The sequence below is a fragment of the Lissotriton helveticus genome, chromosome 5_1, assembly GCF_964261635.1.
Source record: "Lissotriton helveticus chromosome 5_1, aLisHel1.1, whole genome shotgun sequence".
Classification (NCBI taxonomy): Eukaryota; Metazoa; Chordata; class Amphibia; order Caudata; family Salamandridae; genus Lissotriton; species Lissotriton helveticus.
Window position 1 is genome coordinate 1,647,180,073 of NC_136065.1, and position 22,986 is coordinate 1,647,203,058.

General features: G+C 54.1%; 11 non-coding genes across 11 annotated transcripts; 7 read left to right on the plus strand and 4 right to left on the minus strand.

Annotated features, from left to right (window-relative positions):
• Window positions 1–5,375: 5,375 nt before the first annotated feature.
• Window positions 5,376–5,447, plus strand: TRNAT-UGU (transfer RNA threonine (anticodon UGU)). The gene has a single exon. It is a non-coding gene; the product is annotated as a tRNA-Thr (tRNA).
• A 1,155-nt stretch (window positions 5,448–6,602) lies between these two features.
• Window positions 6,603–6,697, minus strand: TRNAI-UAU (transfer RNA isoleucine (anticodon UAU)). Its single transcript has 2 exons — window positions 6,660–6,697; window positions 6,603–6,638 (listed from the first exon to the last, which is right to left on the minus strand). It is a non-coding gene; the product is annotated as a tRNA-Ile (tRNA).
• A 292-nt stretch (window positions 6,698–6,989) lies between these two features.
• Window positions 6,990–7,071, plus strand: TRNAS-GCU (transfer RNA serine (anticodon GCU)). The gene has a single exon. It is a non-coding gene; the product is annotated as a tRNA-Ser (tRNA).
• A 1,116-nt stretch (window positions 7,072–8,187) lies between these two features.
• Window positions 8,188–8,259, plus strand: TRNAT-UGU (transfer RNA threonine (anticodon UGU)). Its single transcript has one exon. It is a non-coding gene; the product is annotated as a tRNA-Thr (tRNA).
• A 1,155-nt stretch (window positions 8,260–9,414) lies between these two features.
• Window positions 9,415–9,509, minus strand: TRNAI-UAU (transfer RNA isoleucine (anticodon UAU)). The gene is made up of 2 exons: window positions 9,472–9,509; window positions 9,415–9,450 (listed from the first exon to the last, which is right to left on the minus strand). It is a non-coding gene; the product is annotated as a tRNA-Ile (tRNA).
• Window positions 9,510–9,801: 292 nt separating this feature from the next.
• TRNAS-GCU (transfer RNA serine (anticodon GCU)) lies at window positions 9,802–9,883 on the plus strand. Its single transcript has one exon. It is a non-coding gene; the product is annotated as a tRNA-Ser (tRNA).
• A 1,116-nt stretch (window positions 9,884–10,999) lies between these two features.
• On the plus strand, window positions 11,000–11,071 carry TRNAT-UGU (transfer RNA threonine (anticodon UGU)). The gene has a single exon. It is a non-coding gene; the product is annotated as a tRNA-Thr (tRNA).
• A 1,142-nt stretch (window positions 11,072–12,213) lies between these two features.
• Window positions 12,214–12,308, minus strand: TRNAI-UAU (transfer RNA isoleucine (anticodon UAU)). Its single transcript has 2 exons — window positions 12,271–12,308; window positions 12,214–12,249 (listed from the first exon to the last, which is right to left on the minus strand). It is a non-coding gene; the product is annotated as a tRNA-Ile (tRNA).
• A 292-nt stretch (window positions 12,309–12,600) lies between these two features.
• On the plus strand, window positions 12,601–12,682 carry TRNAS-GCU (transfer RNA serine (anticodon GCU)). Its single transcript has one exon. It is a non-coding gene; the product is annotated as a tRNA-Ser (tRNA).
• Window positions 12,683–13,798: 1,116 nt separating this feature from the next.
• On the plus strand, window positions 13,799–13,870 carry TRNAT-UGU (transfer RNA threonine (anticodon UGU)). Its single transcript has one exon. It is a non-coding gene; the product is annotated as a tRNA-Thr (tRNA).
• A 1,155-nt stretch (window positions 13,871–15,025) lies between these two features.
• TRNAI-UAU (transfer RNA isoleucine (anticodon UAU)) lies at window positions 15,026–15,120 on the minus strand. Its single transcript has 2 exons — window positions 15,083–15,120; window positions 15,026–15,061 (listed from the first exon to the last, which is right to left on the minus strand). It is a non-coding gene; the product is annotated as a tRNA-Ile (tRNA).
• Between the last annotated feature and the right edge of the window lie 7,866 nt (window positions 15,121–22,986).

The window sequence follows — 22,986 nt, forward strand, 5'->3', positions numbered from 1 at the left end:
GGATGAGACAAGCTGAACTGAGGATTGAAAGGGAAGAAATTGCCCTGGCCAAAGAGAAGCTTGCCCTGGCAAGAGAGCAGCAGATGAGTGGGCTAGCTCCCACTGGTGGCAGCAATCTCCCAAGAGATAGAGAGAAGGGTTTAGATACTAAACACCTGACTAAAATAGTGCCCCCCTTTAAGCAAGGGGATGACATCCAGAAATGGATGGCTGCTTTGGAGAGGGCCTGCACTGTGCAGGGCATTCCCCAGAGTCAGTGGGCAGCTATACTGTGGCTCTCCTTTGATGGTAAAGGTAGAGATAAGCTCCTCACTACTAGAGTTGAGGATGCTAACAATTACCAGGTCCTGAAAAATGCACTGGTTGATGGGTTTGGTTTAACCACTGAGCAGTACAGGTTGCTGTTCAGAGACACCCAGAAAACTCAGTCTCAGGACTGGTCTGACTTTGTTGATTGTTCCACTAAGGCTTTGGAAGGCTGGCTACTGGGTAGTAAGGTTACTGATTTCAAGGGATTGTATAATCTAATTATGAGAGAGCAAGTCTTAAATAATTGTCAGAACCAGTTATTACACCAGCACCTGGTAGACTCTGATCTGACCTCTCCACAAGAATTGGGTAAGAGGGCAGACAAATGGGTCAGAACCAGGATTAGGCCCAAGAACCAAGGTGGTGACCAGAAAAAGGAATCAACCAAGCCTCAAGAGAAGGGTGGGAATAAATCTCCAGATCAAACCACATCAGGGCCCCAAAAATCCTCTGAGGGGGGTGGGTCCCAAAATCCTTCCAACAACCAGAAGAAACCTTATTGTTATCCCTGTAAACAGGTGGGTCATTTAAAAACTGACAGCAGTTGCCCAAAGAATAACAATAAGGAAAACATACCCCCAAGTAACATTCCCAAACCTCCTGTTACTACTAGTAGTAATCCCCCAGGTGGTGGGAGTGCCCCCAAGAATTTGGGTGCATTTACTTTGGGAGTTCCTGGGGACTCTGGCCTAACCAGGTCCCCAAACTTAGATACTCTTGTCTGTGAGACTGGCATGGGGTTTGCCAACTTCACAACTTGTCCCAACACTTTGGGCAAGTACAGACAGGAGCCCCTCATCAATGGTATAAAAGTTGAGGCCTATAGAGACACAGGGGCTAGCATCACAATGGTGACTGAGAGTCTAGTCCCCTCAAGGCAACTTTTACCTGGTGCCACATACCAGGTGACCAATATTGATGGAGTACAGAGAGATCATCCCATGGCAGTGGTCAATCTCAGCTGGGGAGGTGTCACTGGCCACAAGAGAGTGGCAGTGTCACCAAACTTGCCTGTAGATTGCCTACTGGGGAATGATTTAGAGCTCTCAGCCTGGGCTGAAGTAGAGCAAGAAACCCATTCTAGAATGGTAAACATCCATGTTAAGGTTAGTGGGGCAGTGGTAGCCACAGCCCCAGTCCAAGGTATCCTCCCTGAACAGGTCAGGAGGGTTGTGCCAGTCACAACCCAATCTCAGACAACTTCCTTCCCAGAACAGGTTGTCAAGGCTGTCATGGTAACAGCCCACACCCAAACTGAGCCCCCTCCTGAAAAGGTTGGGAGAGTTGTGATGGCCACAGCTCAAACTCAGACAGATGATAGTGTTGTGAAGCCTGAAACTATGGATCACTCCACTCAGACAGAGAGCATTGAGGAGGAAGAGAAATCTCCCTCCCACCAGACTTTAGGAACAGATCAGCCTCCTCAGGGAACTGATCTGACCCCTTGTGAAGCAACTGCCACAGAGGTAGTCAGGCCTAGCCTGGCAGAACCCCTGATGTCAGTGGACCCTTCCAAGGTGGGACCCAGTCTGGAGCAGGTAACCTGCCCCTCTCTACCCTGCCTCAGTCAGCCCAGGGCTGTAGAGGTCAGGGAGGCCAGTGTTGGACCCCAAGGGGCCCCCTGTCCAAAAGAATTTCCCAATCAGCAGATTAAGGGCACTGAAGCTAGTAGACCTAGCCAAGTGAAAATAAGACACACTCCTGAGGGATCCCCCTTAAAATTAGTTAGGGACCTCCCACAGATGGACACTGTTGGGCACAGCCAAACTTGGGACCTGAGGGCCCCAGACCTGACCTGTCCCTCCAGTAAGCCAAACAGAGGGACCCAACCTCCAGCTGTAGGTAGCCAGAGGTTGACCCTGAGAGCCCAAAACAACTCAGTCTTGGAAAGGAAGGCCTCTATGGTGGATGATGATTGGAGGAAGCTGAGCCCAAAGTTAGTGGAGCCTCACTTCAGTACTCCATTTCAGCACCAGCCTTTTTCTTTGACAAAACACACCACAGGTAGAGATTCCCTATGGTGGAGACCCTCAGACACCCTTAGGGTGAGGGGTTGCTTAGTGGACCATGACATAGGGGGTAACCATGCCAGTGCTGGTACTTCCTTAAATGGCAACTTAGGCAATATAGGCTTACCTGGACAAGGATAGCCTTATCTCCTTTCGTTTGGGGGGGGGTTATGTAGGAAGGTTACTCCCTGACTATGGTTGCCCCCAACTTTTTGCCTGGTGTTTTGCTGGTTTTCTGACTTAGTTGACCTGGGACCCTGCTATTCAGGGCCCCAGGCCTACTGCTCTCTCTGTAAAATGGATTCCATGTACCTTAGGTACATATCTAAATTGGATACTGAGTCACCTTATCAGTCCCTGTACAGTGTACCTTAGGTACCCAGGGCATAGGTGTACCCAGGGCCTACCAGGGGCTGCAGCATGTATTATGCCACCCCTGGCTGGCCATCCAAATCTGACACAACTGGCTGCTTGACAGCTGGGGCAAGGTGGTGTAATCACCCTTTGCTTTAGATATAGTATACCTATATCTAACCCTAAAAATGGACACACAGATCTCCTATCAGTCACTCCTATGGCAGGCCTTAACAATCCTGAAGGCAGAGTGCTTGGAATCGTGTGAGATGGTGCTCTGGCATGAGCTGAGCCTGTCTGCAGCTTTCGGGATCCATCCCTTAGCCGTTTCCATGATATCGCATACCATATACTCTTAAGTGCATTATAATCCTCGCGGTTATGTGCCAACTCTGGTATCGCTTTATCAAAACATGTCGAGTAAGGTGTCATACGAATTGGAATACTAACCCCTCGCCAATTCTGGCGACGGGGTTAGCATTCCACCCTTCTAGAGGGACACGACATGCCTGTAACCTATAACCCGGTTAAAAGTCAGACAGAGCCTTAGCATCCACAAAATGGATGCTGCCACCGAGACACAAGTCTGCCCTCCTGCTGCTGGGAGTCCTCCCAGAGCAGGAGATAAGGACAAAGGGTTTCCTGCCAGGGGCGGTGCCAGCACCGTCCCAGACAGGGTTTTGTGTATTGTAGGTAGGCAGGGCTTTAGAGGAAGGTGACTGCAAGTGGCACCCCGGTGCTCACTGTGCATAGGCTGGCTGGAACCAGTTCCAGGGTCACTCCAGACCCTGTGCTGGGGAAAAGCCCGCCAAGGAAGTGGGTGTAACCACCCCCCTCCCAGTCCCACCCATAGGGCAGGACTTAGTCGCGTGCCAGCCCCTTTTTACAGGATAAAGGTAGAGACTGGCCCCCTTCCAAATCAGATCATCTTTGAATCCTGAAACTACTTTCTGCGAAAGGAACTCAAGACTTCTTCCTAAGATTTCTCCCTTGTGACTAAGGAGTAGTCACCCTGCATCCGCAGGCACCATCCAAGAACACTGCGGTCTGCTGTAAGTCCTTCCTCCGGAATCCGACTGCCCAGCTCGACGAGAACCGGCTTCCCTGGCACCTCTGACCTCTACCCACCTCTACAGCCCAGCTGAGAACCGTGGGTGCGACGAGACCTCAAGGGACCGGCCATCTGCAAGACTGCACGACTTCTTTCCAGCAAGCCCGCCGAGTAATCTACTGGTGAGTGCTTTGGGGTCCGAGAAGCCCCGACTCTGAGCAGCTACAGCTCCGAAGTGCAGCCCCCCAGCATCTCCACGATCTGCGTGGGGCCCTTCTGCTTTCCGCTGCTCACCGCGTTGTTTGGCTACTAGCCCGTTGGCTTGTGGCCTTCCTGACGACGCCCGACGACATTTCTGCTGCTGGTCTGGTTGCTCCAGACTGGCCCTTGCTCCCTTCCCGAAGAGGAGCACCCTGGACCCTCCTGGTCCACTCAAGACGCCATTTTGAGTCCACCGCGTGGGCTTGAATTAGCCAAGGCTTGTTGCCCACTCCTGGGTAACTTCGACGCCGACGACTTCAACCTTCGTGGGACAGCTCGCACCTCCATCCTGGTCGCCGACAACGCCTCCTGGTCCGCGAGATTGCAGAGCCCAGCAGTGCCCACTCACCTGACTGCGGTGACTTCGCCCGGTGCCATCCTGGTGCCCACTTAATCACTGGCTAGTGATTCAAGAACTTGGTCCCCTCTGCTTTCAGGTTTTCTTCTTCCTTGATCCAGGCTTGGATCCATCGAACTTTCCTTCACTGGTCGCCTGCCAGCAACTTCTTCCTTCCAGGCTCCTGGTCCGGCAACGAGATCCCCGACGTCTTTTCAGACCTATGCAGCTGCAGCCCCTGGGCTAGGTAACTTCGGCACTTCGGTGTCCCAGCATAGCCTCACTATCCTAGGGTCAGGATCCACTGTCGTTTTCTTCCCACCAGGTCGGGTTCGCCCGTGAACACTAACTTTGTAAATTCTAGCTTCCATAGACTTTGTCCCGCATCCCGCGTGAGAGTGCACACTCTGCACCCGAGTTCCCTAGGCCTCCTGCTAGTAATCTAAAGGTTCAGTAGTCCAGTCCTAGTGATCCCAAAGCCTCTGAGAATCGTTACTTACCTGCTAGTAATTCGCATTCCACTTTGAAAGTATATGGTTTTTCGTGCCCCTCGGGCATTTGTGTAACGTGCTAACTTAAAAGTATTTTCGTAAGAGTTTTGTTGTGTGCCTAGCACCCTGTCCTCATAAAGAGTACAGGGTTGTTGTGATTCTAATAAATACATTGTTTATTTTCATAACACTTGTGTGGTGTCCTTTCACTGGGTGTTCAAGGGGTAATGTGATGGTAAAACAGCTGGCTTAACACGCCCTCTAGAGTCTTAGCCTTAGACTGCTCGTATCCATGCTACTAGGATAGCTGGTCTATAAGGTTGACTTACAACCAATCATCAATAAGGGTTGTTTGGACTGATATATAGTGATCACTAGAATAGTGAGCACTGCACATCAGGCCAACTTCTCACACAAGAAAAGTGTCTTAAGCATGCTCTTCAATTTGTGCACGCATGTAGACATTCAAATGCAACTGCATTTCCATACAGAGTCTCAAAATCATAGATATCTTCATACCGCAGTAAGAATACATGAAGCGATTTACATACTGCAGGCAGGCTGGCCTTGTAGCTCAGTGGCAGAGCACTGGTCTTGTAAACCAGGGGTCATGAGTTCAAGCCTCATCAGGGCCTTTTTATATGTGAGTTTCTGTATGTTGTTTCCAAGTCATTCTTTCTAGGAATCACACCTTGTCTTAAGTTTGCTTATTGACAAGCTTCCCTTTCCTGCTTTCATCGTATCAAGAAGACTTCATGAAAACCATTGAACCATAAACTATCGCCTCACCCCTTCCGATCGCCTGACGAACGCCTGACAAACGCCATTCTCACCCCGCCGGGCAAAGCCAAATAAGCCATGCATATTTGAAGTTCCTTTGAAAGTCAGAGCGAGGACTATGACCTCTGTTCCGACTGAGTCTGCATCCACAGAAAGGATGAAATAAGGATCTAGAAATTTCACCAAGGAGATGTGAACTTCATCCCCCTTAAAATACTTTTCCTCCCAGATGCCCCGGCTCTTAGTCAAATGAGGTTAATCTTCAAAACCCCACCCCCACTAACCATAAATATCCGACTCTCCTGCTGTCCATTCAAATGATACAAGGTATCTTGTACATAGAGAGAATGTGAGAAAAAGCAGAATCGCTTCATAGATTTGGTGACCTTGGATGGGTGGGCTGGATAAAGAAGTGAACCTGATTTCGGGAAAAGGAGTATCGTGATGGGGATGAGGAAAAGAGAACATGGACCACATTCACAAGTTAGAGAAATAAATATATTAGGTTGAATGGTTTTAAAAAGTTAACTTTGAGCATGAATTGTTTTTTTAAACTGCAAAGAATAAAAAAAATCAATGTGGGATTGGAGGCACAATCTGAGCAGAAAGCACCATAAGCTGCTATGGTGCAACTCTTATGTTGACTAGAAACATTAATATGATGACGCTCTTATTTTGATATGTCTTTCAGTTAAATTTTATTGTAAGTAGCTGATCCAGCACTGTTTGCAGCTCCTCAGTATATGGTTATCCCGTGACAACAATGTTTTCATCATATTTATTATTCTACAAATGTATTTTTAAATGCACTGATGTGGTGTTTGCATGCTATGCAAGACGGCACATCATGGAATGTTTATAAGGAGCATCGAATAGGATTGTGATATTTGCACCTGGAAGAGTCGGACATGCAGATCCTGAAAAGAAGTAAAAACTCTCTAGCAAGGGCCGTCTTTCCCCTGAGTTTATTCTTTACTTTTAGTGAAATGGTTTATGAAAAACCAGTAAGCTGCTCCAGGTGAGGCTCGAACTCACAACCTCGGCATGCCTCAATGCAAGTACTGCTGTATAAGTACCGCGCGCTAACCGATTGCGCCACTGGAGCTCACTGTTCTCATATCTCCCCAGTTGAGCCATCTAGAGCTGACCAAGTATATACTGGCACTGCTCCCTTATTCACTGTGCAAGATCGACTCACATGCTAGCATGTTATCATGACTATTAAAAACTACAGTCCTAATGGAACAGATTTGATAATTCTGCTATATCATGTGCTCTGTCTATTGAACACCACATATATTTGCCAGTTCTGACACAGTCTAGGAGAAACTTATGATTATTTGTAATTAGCACATCGTAAGAATTTCCTAAAAAATGAAACATAGTCACCTAAGGCAGACGAGGTGGCCGAGTGGTTAAGGCGATGGACTGCTAATCCATTGTGCTCTGCACGCGTGGGTTCGAATCCCACCTTCGTCGGAACGCCATCAGACACTCTTTTGAAGGTGGGCATGTCTCGTAGTACAATTATACTCTCTTTCAAGACACAGCCATAATCCACTAGAAGGGCCCAACTGACTATTCCATTTTGGCAATTATGTCAAATTAAGGGAAGTGTTTTGTGCTTAATTGAAATTAGATCTTTCATGAAGTGTCCAGAGGATTGCCTTTCCCTCACTCCTGGCCTTCTAACTAACCCTGGTCGTAGTGGGCGTAGTGGGGCTCCGCGGAGCTACGCGGAGTGGGCGAGAAGCTACGCCCACTCCCGCACTCCGCGTAGCCCCACTACGCACCTCCCTCCCGCTCTCCCCTACATACATTATTTAAGCAACTACCCTTAATAAAACATTTTTAAAGCACTTACCGTGTCCGGAGCTCGTCCGGGGCTCCCTCTTGGAATAGCGTCGTCCTGGATACCAATGCGCATGCGCGGGAGGCCGCGCATGCGCATTGGTATCCAGGAAGGGACGCTATTCCAAGAGGGAGCCCCGGAAGAGCCCCGGACATGGTAAGTGCTTTAAAAATTGTTTTATTAAGGTTAGTTGCTTAAATAATGTATGTAGGGGAGGGCGGGAGGGAGGCGGGTGGCGGCCGAATCGGCTACGCACACGGAGTGGGCGTAGTGTTGCCGGCTACGCTGTCTACGCAAAATGCGTAGAAGGCAACACTACGCCTACTCCGTGGGCGTAGCCGATTCGGACGCCCAGGGTTACTTCTAACCAGTTTGGATAGATAGACTGATAAGAAAGCAGCTCTTACTCCTAAAGTTTCAGCCATCTCAAGTGTATGACTGTTGACATATGTCTGCCCCACAGAGACAGATCACTTCTAATAAGTGAGTTCTCTATCTGTCACTGATTGTGGACATACTAACTAGAGCTATCAGTATGGTCATAAATGTGAATACTCTTATGTTCTCAAATCAAAATGGAGTTTTTCCTACTTCCAAGAAAAGTGTCTTAAGCATGCTCTTCAATTTGTGCACGCATGTAGACATTCAAATGCAACTGCATTTCCATACAGAGTCTCAAAATCATAGATATCTTCATACCGCAGTAAGAATACATGAAGCAATTTACATACTGCAGGCAGGCTGGCCTTGTAGCTCAGTGGCAGAGCACTGGTCTTGTAAACCAGGGATCATGAGTTCAAGCCTCATCAGGGCCTTTTTATATGTGAGTTTCTGTATGTTGTTTCCAAGTCATTCTTTCTAGGAGTCACACCTTGTCTTAAGTTTGCTTATTGACAAGCTTCCCTTTCCTGCTTTCATCGTATCAAGAAGACTTCATGAAAACCATTGAACCATAAACTATCGCCTCACCCCTTCCGATCGCCTGACGAATGCCTGACAAACGCCATTCTCACCCCGCCGGGCAAAGCCAAATAAGCCATGCATATTTGAAGTTCCTTTGAAAGTCAGAGCGAGGACTATGACCTCTGTTCCGACTGAGTCTGCATCCACAGAAAGGATGAAATAAGGATCTAGAAATTTCACCAAGGAGATGTGAACTTCATCCCCCTTAAAATACTTTTCCTCCCAGATGCCCCGGCTCTTAGTCAAATGAGGTTAATCTTCAAAACCCCACCCCCACTAACCATAAATATCCGACTCTCCTGCTGTCCATTCAAATGATACAAGGTATCTTGTACATAGAGAGAATGTGAGAAAAAGCAGAATCGCTTCATAGATTTGGTGACCTTGTATGGGTGGGCTGGATAAAGAAGTGAACCTGATTTCGGGAAAAGGAGTATCGTGATGGGGATGAGGAAAAGAGAACATGGACCACATTCACAAGTTAGAGAAATAAATATATTAGGTTGAATGGTTTTAAAAAGTTAACTTTGAGCATGAATTGTTTTTTTAAACTGCAAAGAATAAAAAAAATCAATGTGGGATTGGAGGCACAATCTGAGCAGAAAGCACCATAAGCTGCTATGGTGCAACTCTTATGCTGACTAGAAACATTAATATGATGACGCTCTTCTTTTGATATGTCTTTCAGTTAAATTTTATTGTAAGTAGCTGATACAGCACTGTTTGCAGCTCCTCAGTATATGGTTATCCCGTGACAACAATGTTTTCATCATATTTATTATTCTACAAATGTATTTTTAAATGCACTGATGTGGTGTTTGCATGCTATGCAAGACGGCACATCATGGAATGTTTATAAGGAGCATCGAATAGGATTGTGATATTTGCACCTGGAAGAGTCGGACACGCAGATCCTGAAAAGAAGTAAAAACTCTCTAGCAAGGGCCGTCTTTCCCCCGAGTTTATTCTTTAATTTTAGTGAAATGGTTTATGAAAAACCAGTAAGCTGCTCCAGGTGAGGCTCGAACTCACAACCTCGGCATGCCTCAATGCAAGTACTGCTGTATAAGTACCGCGCGCTAACCGATTGCGCCACTGGAGCTCACTGTTCTTATACCTCCCCAGTTGAGCCATCTAGAGCTGACCAAGTAGATACTGGCACTGCTCCCTTATTCACTGTGCAAGATCGACTCACATGCTAGCATGTTATCATGACTATTAAAAACTACAGTCCTAATGGAACAGATTTGATAATTCTGCTATATCATGTGCTCTGTCTATTGAACACCACATATATTTGCCAGTTCTGACACAGTCTAGGAGAAACTTATGATTATTTGTAATTAGCACATCGTAAGAATTTCCTAAAAAATTAAACATAGTCACCTAAGGCAGACGAGGTGGCCGAGTGGTTAAGGCGATGGACTGCTAATCCATTGTGCTCTGCACGCGTGGGTTCGAATCCCACCTTCGTCGGAACGCCATCAGACACTCTTTTGAAGGTGGGCATGTCTCGTAGTACAATTACACTCTCTTTCAAGACACAGCCATAATCCACTAGAAGGGCCCAACTGACTATTCCATTTTGGCAATTATGTCAAATTAAGGGAAGTGTTTTGTGCTTAATTGAAATTAGATCTTTCATGAAGTGTCCAGAGGATTGCCTTTCCCTCACTCCTGGCCTTCTAACTAAACCTGGTCGTAGTGGGCGTAGTGGGGCTCCGCGGAGCTACGCGGAGTGGGCGAGAAGCTACGCCCACTCCCGCACTCCGCATAGCCCCACTACGCACCTCCCTCCCGCTCTCCCCTACATACATTATTTAAGCAACTACCCTTAATAAAACAATTTTAAAGCACTTACCGTGTCCGGGGCTCGTCCGGGGCTCCCTCTTGGAATAGCGTCGTCCTGGATACCAATGCGCATGCGCGGGAGGCCGCGCATGCACATTGGTATCCAGGAAGGGACGCTATTCCAAGAGGGAGCCCCGGAAGAGCCCCGGACATGGTAAGTGCTTTAAAAATTGTTTTATTAAGGTTAGTTGCTTAAATAATGTATGTAGGGGAGGGCGGGAGGGAGGCGGGTGGCGGCCGAATCGGCTACGCACACGGAGTGGGCGTAGTGTTGCCGGCTACGCTGTCTACGCAAAATGCGTAGAAGGCAACACTATGCCTACTCCGTGGGCGTAGCCGATTCGGACGCCCAGGGTTACTTCTAACCAGTTTGGATAGATAGACTGATAAGAAAGCAGCTCTTACTCCTAAAGTTTCAGCCATCTCAAGTGTATGACTGTTGACATATGTCTGCCCCACAGAGACAGATCACTTCTAATAAGTGAGTTCTCTATCTGTCACTGATTGTGGACATACTAACTAGAGCTATCAGTATGGTCATAAATGTGAATACTCTTATGTTCTCAAATCAAAATGGAGTTTTTCCTACTTCCAAGAAAAGTGTCTTAAGCATGCTCTTCAATTTGTGCACGCATGTAGACATTCAAATGCAACTGCATTTCCATACAGAGTCTCAAAATCATAGATATCTTCATACCGCAGTAAGAATACATGAAGCGATTTACATACTGCAGGCAGGCTGGCCTTGTAGCTCAGTGGCAGAGCACTGGTCTTGTAAACCAGGGGTCATGAGTTCAAGCCTCATCAGGGCCTTTTTATATGTGAGTTTCTGTATGTTGTTTCCAAGTCATTCTTTCTAGGAGTCACACCTTGTCTTAAGTTTGCTTATTGACAAGCTTCCCTTTCCTGCTTTCATCGTATCAAGAAGACTTCATGAAAACCATTGAACCATAAACTATCGCCTGACCCCTTCCGAATTCCTGACAAACGCCATTCTCACCCCGCCGGGCAAAGCCAAATAAGCCATGCATATTTGAAGTTCCTTTGAAAGTCAGAGCGAGGACTATGACCTCTGTTCCGACTGAGTCTGCATCCACAGAAAGGATGAAATAAGGATCTAGAAATTTCACCAAGGAGATGTGAACTTCATCCCCCTTAAATACTTTTCCTCCCAGATGCCCCGGCTCTTAGTCAAATGAGGTTAATCTTCAAAACCCCACCCCCACTAACCATAAATATCCGACTCTCCTGCTGTCCATTCAAATGATACAAGGTATCTTGTACATAGAGAGAATGTGAGAAAAAGCAGAATCGCTTCATAGATTTGGTGACCTTGGATGGGTGGGCTGGATAAAGAAGTGAACCTGATTTCGGGAAAAGGAGTATCGTGATGGGGATGAGGAAAAGAGAACATGGACCACATTCACAAGTTAGAGAAATAAATATATTAGGTTGAATGGTTTTAAAAAGTTAACTTTGAGCATGAATTGTTTTTTAAACTGCAAAGAATAAAAAAAATCAATGTGGGATTGGAGGCACAATCTGAGCAGAAAGCACCATAAGCTGCTATGGTGCAACTCTTATGTTGACTAGAAACATTAATATGATGACGCTCTTCTTTTGATATGTCTTTCAGTTAAATGTTATTGTAAGTAGCTGATACAGCACTGTTTGCAGCTCCTCAGTATATGGTTATCCCGTGACAACAATGTTTTCATCATATTTATTATTCTACAAATGTATTTTTAAATGCACTGATGTGGTGTTTGCATGCTATGCAAGACGGCACATCATGGAATGTTTATAAGGAGCATCGAATAGGATTGTGATATTTGCACCTGGAAGAGTCGGACACGCAGATCCTGAAAAGAAGTAAAAACTCTCTAGCAAGGGCCGTCTTTCCCCTTAGTTTAATCTTTACTTTTAGTGAAATGGTTTATGAAAAACCAGAAAGCTGCTCCAGGTGAGGCTCGAACTCACAACCTCGGCATGCCTCAATGCAAGTACTGCTGTATAAGTACCGCGCGCTAACCGATTGCGCCACTGGAGCTCACTGTTCTCATAGCTCCCCTGTTGAGCCATCTAGAGCTGACCAAGTAGATACTGGCACTGCTCCCTTATTCACTGTGCAAGATCGACTCACATGCTAGCATGTTATCATGACTATTAAAAACTACAGTCCTAATGGAACAGATTTGATAATTCTGCTATATCATGTGCTCTGTCTATTGAACACCACATATATTTGCCAGTTCTGACACAGTCTAGGAGAAACTTATGATTATTTGTAATTAGCACATCGTAAGAATTTCCTAAAAAATTAAACATAGTCACCTAAGGCAGACGAGGTGGCCGAGTGGTTAAGGCGATGGAGTGCTAATCCATTGTGCTCTGCACGTGTGGGTTCGAATCCCACCTTCGTCGGAACGCCATCAGACGCTCTTTTGAAGGTGGGCATGTCTCGTAGTACAATTACACTCTCTTTCAAGACACAGCCATAATCCACTAGAAGGGCCCAACTGACTATTCCATTTTGGCAATTATGTCAAATTAAGGGAAGTGTTTTGTGCTTAATTGAAATTAGATCTTTCATGAAGTGTCCAGAGGATTGCCTTTCCCTCACTCCTGGCCTTCTAACTAACCCTGGTCGTAGTGGGCGTAGTGGGGCTCCGCAGAGCTACGCGGAGAGGGCGAGAAGCTACGCCCACTCCCGCACTCCGCGTAGCCCCACTACGCACCTCCCTCCCGCTCTCCCCTACATACATTATTTAAGCAACTACCCTTAATAAAACAATTTTAAAGCACTTACCGTGTCCGGAGCTCGTCCGGGGCTCCCTCTTGGAATAGCGTCGTCCTGGATACCAATGCGCATGCGCGGGAGGCCGCGCATGCGCATTGGTATCCAGGAAGGGACGCTATTCCAAGAGGGAGCCCCGGAAGAGCCCCGGACATGGTAAGTGCTTTAAAAATTGTTTTATTAAGGTTAGTTGCTTAAATAATGTATGTAGGGGAGGACGGGAGGGAGGCGGGTGGCGGCCGAATCGGCTACGCACACGGAGTGGGCGTAGTGTTGCCGGCTACGCTGTCTACGCAAAATGCGTAGAAGGCAACACTACGCCTACTCCGTGGGCGTTGCCGATTCGGACGCCCAGGGTTACTTCTAACCAGTTTGGATAGATAGACTGATAAGAAAGCAGCTCTTACTCCTAAAGTTTCAGCCATCTCAAGTGTATGACTGTTGACATATGTCTGCCCCACAGAGACAGATCACTTCTAATAAGTGAGTTCTCTATCTGTCACTGATTGTGGACATACTAACTAGAGCTATCAGTATGGTCATAAATGTGAATACTCTTATGTTCTCAAATCAAAATGGAGTTTTTCCTACTTCCAAGAAAAGTGTCTTAAGCATGCTCTTCAATTTGTGCACGCATGTAGACATTCAAATGCAACTGCATTTCCATACAGAGTCTCAAAATCATAGATATCTTCATACCGCAGTAAGAATACATGAAGCGATTTACATACTGCAGGCAGGCTGGCCTTGTAGCTCAGTGGCAGAGCACTGGTCTTGTAAACCAGGGGTCATGAGTTCAAGCCTCATCAGGGCCTTTTTATATGTGAGTTTCTGTATGTTGTTTCCAAGTCATTCTTTCTAGGAATCACACCTTGTCTTAAGTTTGCTTATTGACAAGCTTCCCTTTCCTGCTTTCATCGTATCAAGAAGACTTCATGAAAACCATTGAACCATAAACTATCGCCTCACCCCTTCCGATCGCCTAACGAACGCCTGACAAACGCCATTCTCACCCCGCCGGGCAAAGCCAAATAAGCCATGCATATTTGAAGTTCCTTTGAAAGTCAGAGCGAGGACTATGACCTCTGTTCCGACTGAGTCTGCATCCACAGAAAGGATGAAATAAGGATCTAGAAATGTCACCAAGGAGATGTGAACTTCATCCCCCTTAAAATACTTTTCCTCCCAGATGCCCCGGCTCTTAGTCAAATGAGGTTAATCTTCAAAACCCCACCCCCACTAACCATAAATATCCGACTCTCCTGCTGTCCATTCAAATGATACAAGGTATCTTGTACATAGAGAGAATGTGAGAAAAAGCAAAATCGCTTCATAGATTTGGTGACCTTGTATGGGTGGGCTGGATAAAGAAGTGAACCTGATTTCGGGAAAAGGAGTATCGTGATGGGGATGAGGAAAAGAGAACATGGACCACATTCACAAGTTAGAGAAATAAATATATTAGGTTGAATGGTTTTAAAAAGTTAACTTTGAGCATGAATTGTTTTTTTAAACTGCAAAGAATAAAAAAAATCAATGTGGGATTGGAGGCACAATCTGAGCAGAAAGCACCATAAGCTGCTATGGTGCAACTCTTATGCTGACTAGAAACATTAATATGATGACGCTCTTCTTTTGATATGTCTTTCAGTTAAATTTTATTGTAAGTAGCTGATACAGCACTGTTTGCAGCTCCTCAGTATATGGTTATCCCGTGACAACAATGTTTTCATCATATTTATTATTCTACAAATGTATTTTTAAATGCACTGATGTGGTGTTTGCATGCTATGCAAGACGGCACATCATGGAATGTTTATAAGGAGCATCGAATAGGATTGTGATATTTGCACCTGGAAGAGTCGGACACGCAGATCCTGAAAAGAAGTAAAAACTCTCTAGCAAGGGCCGTCTTTCCCCTGAGTTTATTCTTTACTTTTAGTGAAATGGTTTATGAAAAACCAGTAAGCTGCTCCAGGTGAGGCTCGAACGCACAACCTCGGCATGCCTCAATGCAAGTACTGCTGTATAAGTACCGCGCGCTAACCGATTGCGCCACTGGAGCTCACTGTTCTCATACCTCCCCAGTTGAGCCATCTAGAGCTGACCAAGTAGATACTGGCACTGCTCCCTTATTCACTGTGCAAGATCGACTCACATGCTAGCATGTTATCATGACTATTAAAAACTACAGTCCTAATGGAACAGATTTGATAATTCTGCTATATCATGTGCTCTGTCTATTGAACACCACATATATTTGCCAGTTCTGACACAGTCTAGGACAGGGGTGCCCAAACCTGTCCTGGCGGGCCGTATCCATGCCAGATTTTTGGGATATCCCCATCTGGTGATCACGGTTCGATCCCCGGCGCCGGCGGCAGATCAGAGTGCCCAGGACGGGGTCCATGTGACCCGGGCAGTCCTATCCCCTGGGTGTACGTGGTTGTCCGACATGTCGGTCGTATTTGCTTTTACGTACCGGATCGGAATCGGCCCCCATAAAATCGTACGTAAAGTATATAGCAAATCAACCTGAAATCTGCTGGGTCAGAGAGGGCTCGATTCCGATCCGTGTCGTAAGGTTAGGAGTCCGTACGAATTTGTCGGGACGGCATGGCAGAGTGCCCGGGACGGGCTCCATGCGTCCCGGGCATTCGTCCCCCGGGCGTCCGGGGCTACATCCAGGCTGACGGTATGGCAGAGTGCCCGGGTCGGGCTCCATGGTTTTCACGGTGGTCCTCCCCTGGGTGTCAGGGGGCTCCTGGCCGACGGCATGGAAAAGTACCCAGGACGGGCTCCATGCGTCCCGGGCATTTGTCCCCCGGGCGTCCGGGGCTCCATCCAGGCCGACAGCATGGCAGAGTGCCCGGGTCGGGCTCCATGGTTTCCAGGGTGGTCCTCCCCAGGGTGTCGGGGCGCTCCATGCCGAAGGCATGGAAAAGTGCCCAGGACGGGCTCCATGCGTCCCGGGCATTTGTCCCCCGGGCGTCCGGGGCTCCATCCAGGCCGACGGCATGGCAGAGTGCCCGGGTCGGGCTCCATGGCTTTCACGGTGGTCCTCCCCTGGGTGTCTGGGGGCTCCAGGCCGAAGGCATGGAAAAGTGCCCAGGACGGGCTCCATGCGTCCCGGGCACGGGCACGGGGACGGGGACAGGGTCGGGAGAGTCCAGGCGGCTTCACTTCCGTGTCCAGCCATCTGATCGCCCAGATTCCCTCGGCCATCTGGTCGCCCGGATCCCCTCGGGCATCTGGTCGCCCGCAACGCTTTCCTATGGGGCGACCAGATGGCCGAACTTCCCTGGAAGTCCCGATGAGGTGCCATTCGCCGCCCGGATCCCAGCGAGGGCTCCAGGAGGTTGGGTACATTCGCGCCTTGGGTCCCCTCTGTCACCTCGCGTGCACAGATTACAAGAAAAGGGGGTAATTTTCCTCCGGATTACTAGGGAGAAGGGTACGCCCGGACACCCCTCCGAGGCTGGTGGTTCTCTGCCATGGGGACCAGATGGGCTATGCCTGGGCAACACCTCCCTAGGCCACCCGGGGCTTCCTTCCTCCAGGCCAACTGCATGTCAAATTGCCCAGGACGGGCTCCATGGCTCCTGGGCAGTCGTCCCCCGGGCGTCCGGACCTCCATCCAGGCTGACGGCATTGAAAAGTGCCCAGGACGGGCTCCATGCGTCCCGGGCATTCGTCCCCTGGGCGTCCGGGGCTCCATCTAGGCTGACGGTATGGCAGAGTGCCCGGGTCGGGCTCCATGGTTTTCACGGTGGTCCTCCCCTGGGTGTCTGGGGGCTCCAGGCCGAAGGCATGGAAAAGTGCCCAGGACGGGCTCCATGCGTCCCCGGCATTCGTCCCCCCGGGCGTCCGGGGCACCCATCTCCATGAGGCCAACGGCATTGGCAAAGTACCCAGGACGGGCTCCATGGGTCCCGGGCAGACCTCCCCCCGGGCGTCCGGGGCTCCCACCTCCAGGCCGACGGAATGTCAAAGTACCCAGGACGGGCTCCATGGGTCCCGGGCAGCTTCCCCCGGGGCGTCCGGGGCACCCACCTCCAGGCCGATGGCATGTCAAAGTACCCAGGACGGGCTCCACGGGTCCCGGGCATTCCTCCCCCAGGTCGTCCGGGCCCTAGAGCTCCGGTGGTCCAACCTGCGCCTGAGGCCCAGCCGGGGTCCAAGAGCCCTGCCTTGCGTGGGCAGGCAGTCAGGAACCCTACCGCGAAGGCTTGGGATGGATGGGGAGCTGGGAGTCCTTTCGATCCCGGCCCTCTGGTCGCCCGCGATGCTTTCCAATGGGGCGACCAGATGGCCGGGCTTCCCTGGAAGTCCCGATGAGGTGCCATTCGGCTCCTGGATCCCAGCGAGGGCTCCATGAGGTCGGGTTCTTTTACGCCTTGGGTCCCCTCTGTCACCGCGCGTGCACGGATTGCAAGAAAGGGGGGTAATTTCCCTCCGGATTACTAGGGGCAGGGTACGCCTGGACACCTCTCCAGGGCTGGTGGTTCTCTGCCCGGGGGACCAGATGAGATATGCCTGGGCAACACCTCCCCCGGGCGTCTGGGGGCTCCATTCTCCGTGCCAACGGCATGGCTCAATGCCCAGGACGGGCTCCACGTGTCCCGGACAGACCTCCCCTGGGCGTCCGGGGCACCCATCTCCATGAGGCCAACGGGATGGCAAAGTACCCGGGAAGGGCTCCACGGGTCCCGGGCAGCCTTCCCCCGGGCGTCCGGGGCTCCCACCTTTAGGCCGACGGCATGTCACACTGCCCAGGACGGGCTCCATGGGCCCCGGACAGACCTCCCCCGGGCGTCCGGGGCACCCATCTCCAGGAGGCCAACGGGATGGCAAAGTACCCGGGAAGGGCTCCACGGGTCCCGGGCAGCCTTCCCCCGGGCGTCCGGGGCTCCCACCTCCAGGCCGACGGCATGTCACAGTGCCCAGGACGGGCTCCATGGGCCCCGGACAGCCCTCCCCCCGGGCGTTCGGGGCACATATCTCCAGGAGGCCAACGGCGTTGCAAAGTACCCGGAAAGGACTCCACGGGTACCGGGCAGTCCTCCCCCCGGGCGTCCGGGGCACCCATCTCCATGAGGCCAACGGCATTGGCAAAGTACCCGGGAGGGGCTCCACGGGTCCCGGGCAGGCCTCCCCCGGGCGTCCAGGGCACCCACCTCCAGGCCGACGGCATGTAAAAGTGCCCAGGACGGGCTCCATGGGTCCCGGGCAGCCCACCCCCGGGCATCTGGGGCACCCATCTCCAGGAGGCCAACGGCGTTGCAAAGTACCCGGGAAGGGCTCCACGGGTACCGGGCAGTCCTCCCCCGGGCGTCCGGGGGCTCCCTTCTCCAGGCCGACGGCATGGTTCAATGCCCAGGACGGGACGTCAAGTGGCCAGGACGGGCTCCATGCGTCCCGGGCATTCGTCCCGGGACGGGGACGGGGACGGGGTGGGGAAGAGTCCAGGCGGCTTCACCTCCATGCCCAGCCATCTGGTCGCCCGGATTCCCTCGGTCATCTGGTCGCCCGGATCCCCTCCGGCATCTGGTCGCCCGCAACGCTTTCCTATGGGGGGGACCAGATGGCCGAACTTCCCTGGAAGTCTTAATGAGGTGCCATTCGCCTCCCGGATCCCAGCGAGGGCTCCATGAGGTCGGGTTCTTTCACGCCTTGGGTCCCCTCTGTCACCTCGCGTGCACAGATTGCAAGAAAGGGGGGTAATTTGCCTCCGGATTACTATGGGGCAGGGTATGCCCGGACACCCCTCCAGGGTTGGTGGTTCTCTGCCATGGGGACCAGATGGGATATGCCTGGGCAACACCTCCCTAGGCCACCCGGAGCTTCCTTCCTCCAGGCCAACTGCATGTCAAATTGCCCAGGACGGGCTCCATGGCTCTTGGGCAGTCGTCCCCCGGGCGTCCGGTGCTCCATCCAGGCCGACGGCATGGCAGAGTGCCCGGGACAGGCTCCATGCGTCCCGGGCCTTCGCCCCCCCCCGGGCGTCCGGGGCTCCATCCAGGCTGACGGCATGGCAGAGTGCCCGGGACGGGCTCCACGGGCCCCGGGCGTCCGGGGCTCCCTTCCCCGGGCCAGCGGCATGTCAGAGTGCCCAGGACGGGCTCCACGGGCCCCGGTCATCCGGGGCACCCTTCCCCGGGCCAGCGGCATGTCAGAGTGCCCAGGACCAGTTCCACGGGTCCCGGGCAGTCCTCCCCCGGGCGTCCGGGGCTCCCTTCCCCGGGCCAACGGCTTGTCAGAGTGCCCAGGACGGGCTCCACGGGCCCCGGGCGTCCGGGGCACCCTTCCCCGGGCCAGCGGCATGTCAGAGTGCCCAGGACGAGGTCCACGGGTCCCGGGCAGTCCTCCCCCCCGGGTGTCCGGGGCTCCCTTCCCCGGGCCAAAGCATTTCAGAGTGCCCAGGATGGGCTCCACGGGTCCCGGACGTCCGGGGCTCCCTTCCCCAGGCCAACGGCATACAGGAGTGCCCAGGACGGGCTCCACGGGTCCCGGACGTCCGGGGCTCCCTTCCCCGGGCCAACGGCATACAGGAGTGCCCAGGACGGGCTCCACAGGTCCCGGTCGTCTGGGGCTCCCTTCCCCGGGCCAACGGCTTGTCAGAGTGCCAAGGACGGGCTCCACGGGTCCCGGTCGTCTGGGGTCCCTCCCCCGGGCCAACAGCAGGTCAGAGTGCCCAGGATGGGCTCCACGTGTCCCGGACAGACATCCCCTGGGCGTCCGGGGCACCGATCTCCAGGAGGCCAACGGGATGGCAAAGTACCCGGGAAAGGCTCCACGGGTCCCGGGCAGCCTTCCCCCGGGCGTCCAGGGCTCCCACCTCCAGGCCGACGGCATGTCACAGTGCCCAGGACGGGCTCCATGGGCCCCGGACAGCCCTCCCCCCGGGCGTTCGGGGCACACATCTCCAGGAGGCCAACGGCGTTGCAAAGTACCCGGAAAGGACTCCACGGGTACCGGGCAGTCCTCCCCCGGGCGTCCGGGGCACCCATCTCCATGAGGCCAACGGCATTGGCAAAGTACCCGGGAGGGGCTCCACGGGTCCCGGGCAGGCCTCCCCCGGGCGTCCAGGGCACCCACCTCCAGGCCGACGGCATGTAAAAGTGCCCAGGACGGGCTCCATGGGTCCCGGGCAGCCCACCCCCGGGCATCTGGGGCACCCATCTCCAGGAGGCCAACGGAGTTGCAAAGTACCCGGGAAGGGCTCCACGGGTCCTCCCCCGGGCGTCCGGGGGCTCCCTTCTCCAGGCCGACGGCATGGTTCAATGCCCAGGACGGGACGTCAAGTGGCCAGGACGGGCTCCATGCGTCCCGGGCATTCATCCCGGGACGGGGACGGGGACGGGGTGGGGAAGAGTCCAGGCGGCTTCACCTCCATGCCCGGCCATCTGGTCGCCCGGATTCCCTCGGCCATCTGGTCACCCGGATCCCCTCGGACATCTGGTCGCCCGCAACGCTTTCCTATGGGGGGACCAGATGGCCGAACTTCCCTGGAAGTCTTAATGAGGTGCCATTCGCCTCCCGGATCCCAGCGAGGGCTCCATGAGGTCGGGTTGTTTCACGCCTTGGGTCCCCTCTGTCACCTCGCGTGCACAGATTGCAAGAAAGGGGGGTAATTTGCCTCCGGATTACTATGGGGCAGGGTATGCCCGGACACCCCTCCAGGGTTGGTGGCTCTCTGCCATGGGGACCAGATGGGATATGCCTGGGCAACACCTCCCTAGGCCACCCGGAGCTTCCTTCCTCCAGGCCAACTGCATGTCAAATTGCCCAGGACGGGCTCCATGGCTCTTGGGCAGTCGTCCCCCGGGCGTCCGGTGCTCCATCCAGGCCGACGGCATGGCAGAGTGCCCGGGACAGGCTCCATGCGTCCCGGGCCTTCGTCCCCCCCCGGGCGTCCGGGGCTCCATCCAGGCTGACGGCATGGCAGAGTGCCCGGGACGGGCTCCACGGGCCCCGGGCGTCCGGGGCTCCCTTCCCAGGGCCAGCGGCATGTCAGAGTGCCCAGGACGGGCTCCACGGGCCCCGGTCATCCGGGGCACCCTTCCCCGGGCCAGCGGCATGTCAGAGTGCCCAGGACCAGTTCCACGGGTCCCGGGCAGTCCTCCCCCCGGGTGTCCGGGGCTCCCTTCCCCGGGCCAAAGCATTTCAGAGTGCCCAGGACGGGCTCCACGGGTCCCGGACGTCCGGGGCTCCCTTCCCCGGGCCAACGGCATACAGGAGTGCCCAGGACGGGCTCCACGGGCCCCGGACGTCCGGGGCTCCCTTCCCCGGGCCAACGGCATACAGGAGTGCCCAGGACGGGCTCCACAGGTCCCGGTCGTCTGGGGCTCCCTTTCCCGGGCCAACGGCTTGTCAGAGTGCCAAGGACGGGCTCCACGGGTCCCGGTCGTCTGGGGTCCCTCCCCCGGGCCAACAGCAGGTCAGAGTGCCCAGGACGGGCTCCACGGGTCCCGGGCAGCCCGCCCCCCCGGGCGTTCGGGGCACCCATCTCCAGGAGGCCAACGGCGTTGCAAAGTACCCGGGAAGGGCTCCACGGGTACCGGGCAGTCCTCCCCCGGGCGTCCGGGGCTCCCTTCTCCAGGCCAACGGCATGGTTCAATGCCCAGGACGGGCTCCATGTGTCCCTGACAGACCTCCCCCGGGCGTCCGGGGCACCCATCTCCAGGCCAACGGCATGGCTCAATGCCCAGGACGGGCTCCATGGGTCCGGGGAGGCGTCCCATGCGCCTCCGGGCTTGGGAGCCCCGGCTGGGTCCAGGGGCCCGGGCGGGCCCCGGGTCGGGTGCTCCGGCCCTGGGCCCTGTCTCCCAGCCTGCCGCACGGCCAAGGGCCCGGGCAGGGGTTCCGATGTGCCCGGGGAGCCTCCCCTTGCTTGGCTGGGTTCAGGAGCAGTGGCTAGGGCCCCTGAGGGCCCGGGGAGGGCGGCCTCCCCACCCCGGGCTCTGTCCTTGGTCCTGCTGCGTGGCAGGGTGCCCGGGACGGGGTCCGGAGGGACCGGGGAGGCGTCCCATGCGCCTCCGGGCTTGGGAGCCCCGGCTGGGTCCAGGGGCCCGGGCGGGCCCCGGGTCAGGTGCTCCGGCCCTGGGCCCTGTCTCCCAGCCTGCCGCACGGCCAAGGGCCCGGGAAGGGGTTCCGATGTGCCCGGGGAGCCTCCCCTTGCTTGGCTGGGTTCAGGAGCAGTGGCTAGGGCCCCTGAGGGCCCGGGGAGGGCGGCCTCCCCACCCCGGGCTCTGTCCTTGGTCCTGCTGCGTGGCAGGGTGCCCGGGACGGGGTCCGGAGGGACCGGGGAGGCGTCCCATGCGCCTCCGGGCTTGGGAGCCCCGGCTGGGTCCAGGGGCCCGGGCGGGCCCCGGGTCGGGTGCTCCGGCCCTGGGCCCTGTCTCCCAGCCTGCCGCACTGCCAAGGGCCCGGGCAGGGGTTCCAATGTGCCCGGGGAGCCTCCCCTTGCTTGGCTGGGTTCAGGAGCAGTGGCTAGGGCCCCTGAGGGCCCGGGAGGGCGGCCTCCCCACCCCGGGCTCTGTCCTTGGTCCTGCTGCGTGGCAGGGTGCCCGGGACGGGGTCCGGAGGGACCGGGGAGGCGTCCCATGCGCCTCCAGGCTTGGGAGCCCCGGCTGGGTCCAGGGGCCCGGGCGGGCCCCGGGTCGGGTGCTCCGGCCCTGGGCCCTGTCTCCCAGCCTGCCCCACGGCCAAGGGCCCGGGAAGGGGTTCCGATGTGCCCGGGGAGCCTCCCCTTGCTTGGCTGGGTTTAGGAGCAGTGGCTAGGGCCCCTGAGGGCCCGGGGAGGGCGGCCTCCCCACCCCGGGCTCTGTCCTTGGTCCTGCTGCGTGGCAGGGTGCCCGGGACGGGGTCCGGAGGGACCGGGGAGGCGTCCCATGCGCCTCCGGGCTTGGGAGCCCCGGCTGGGTCCAGG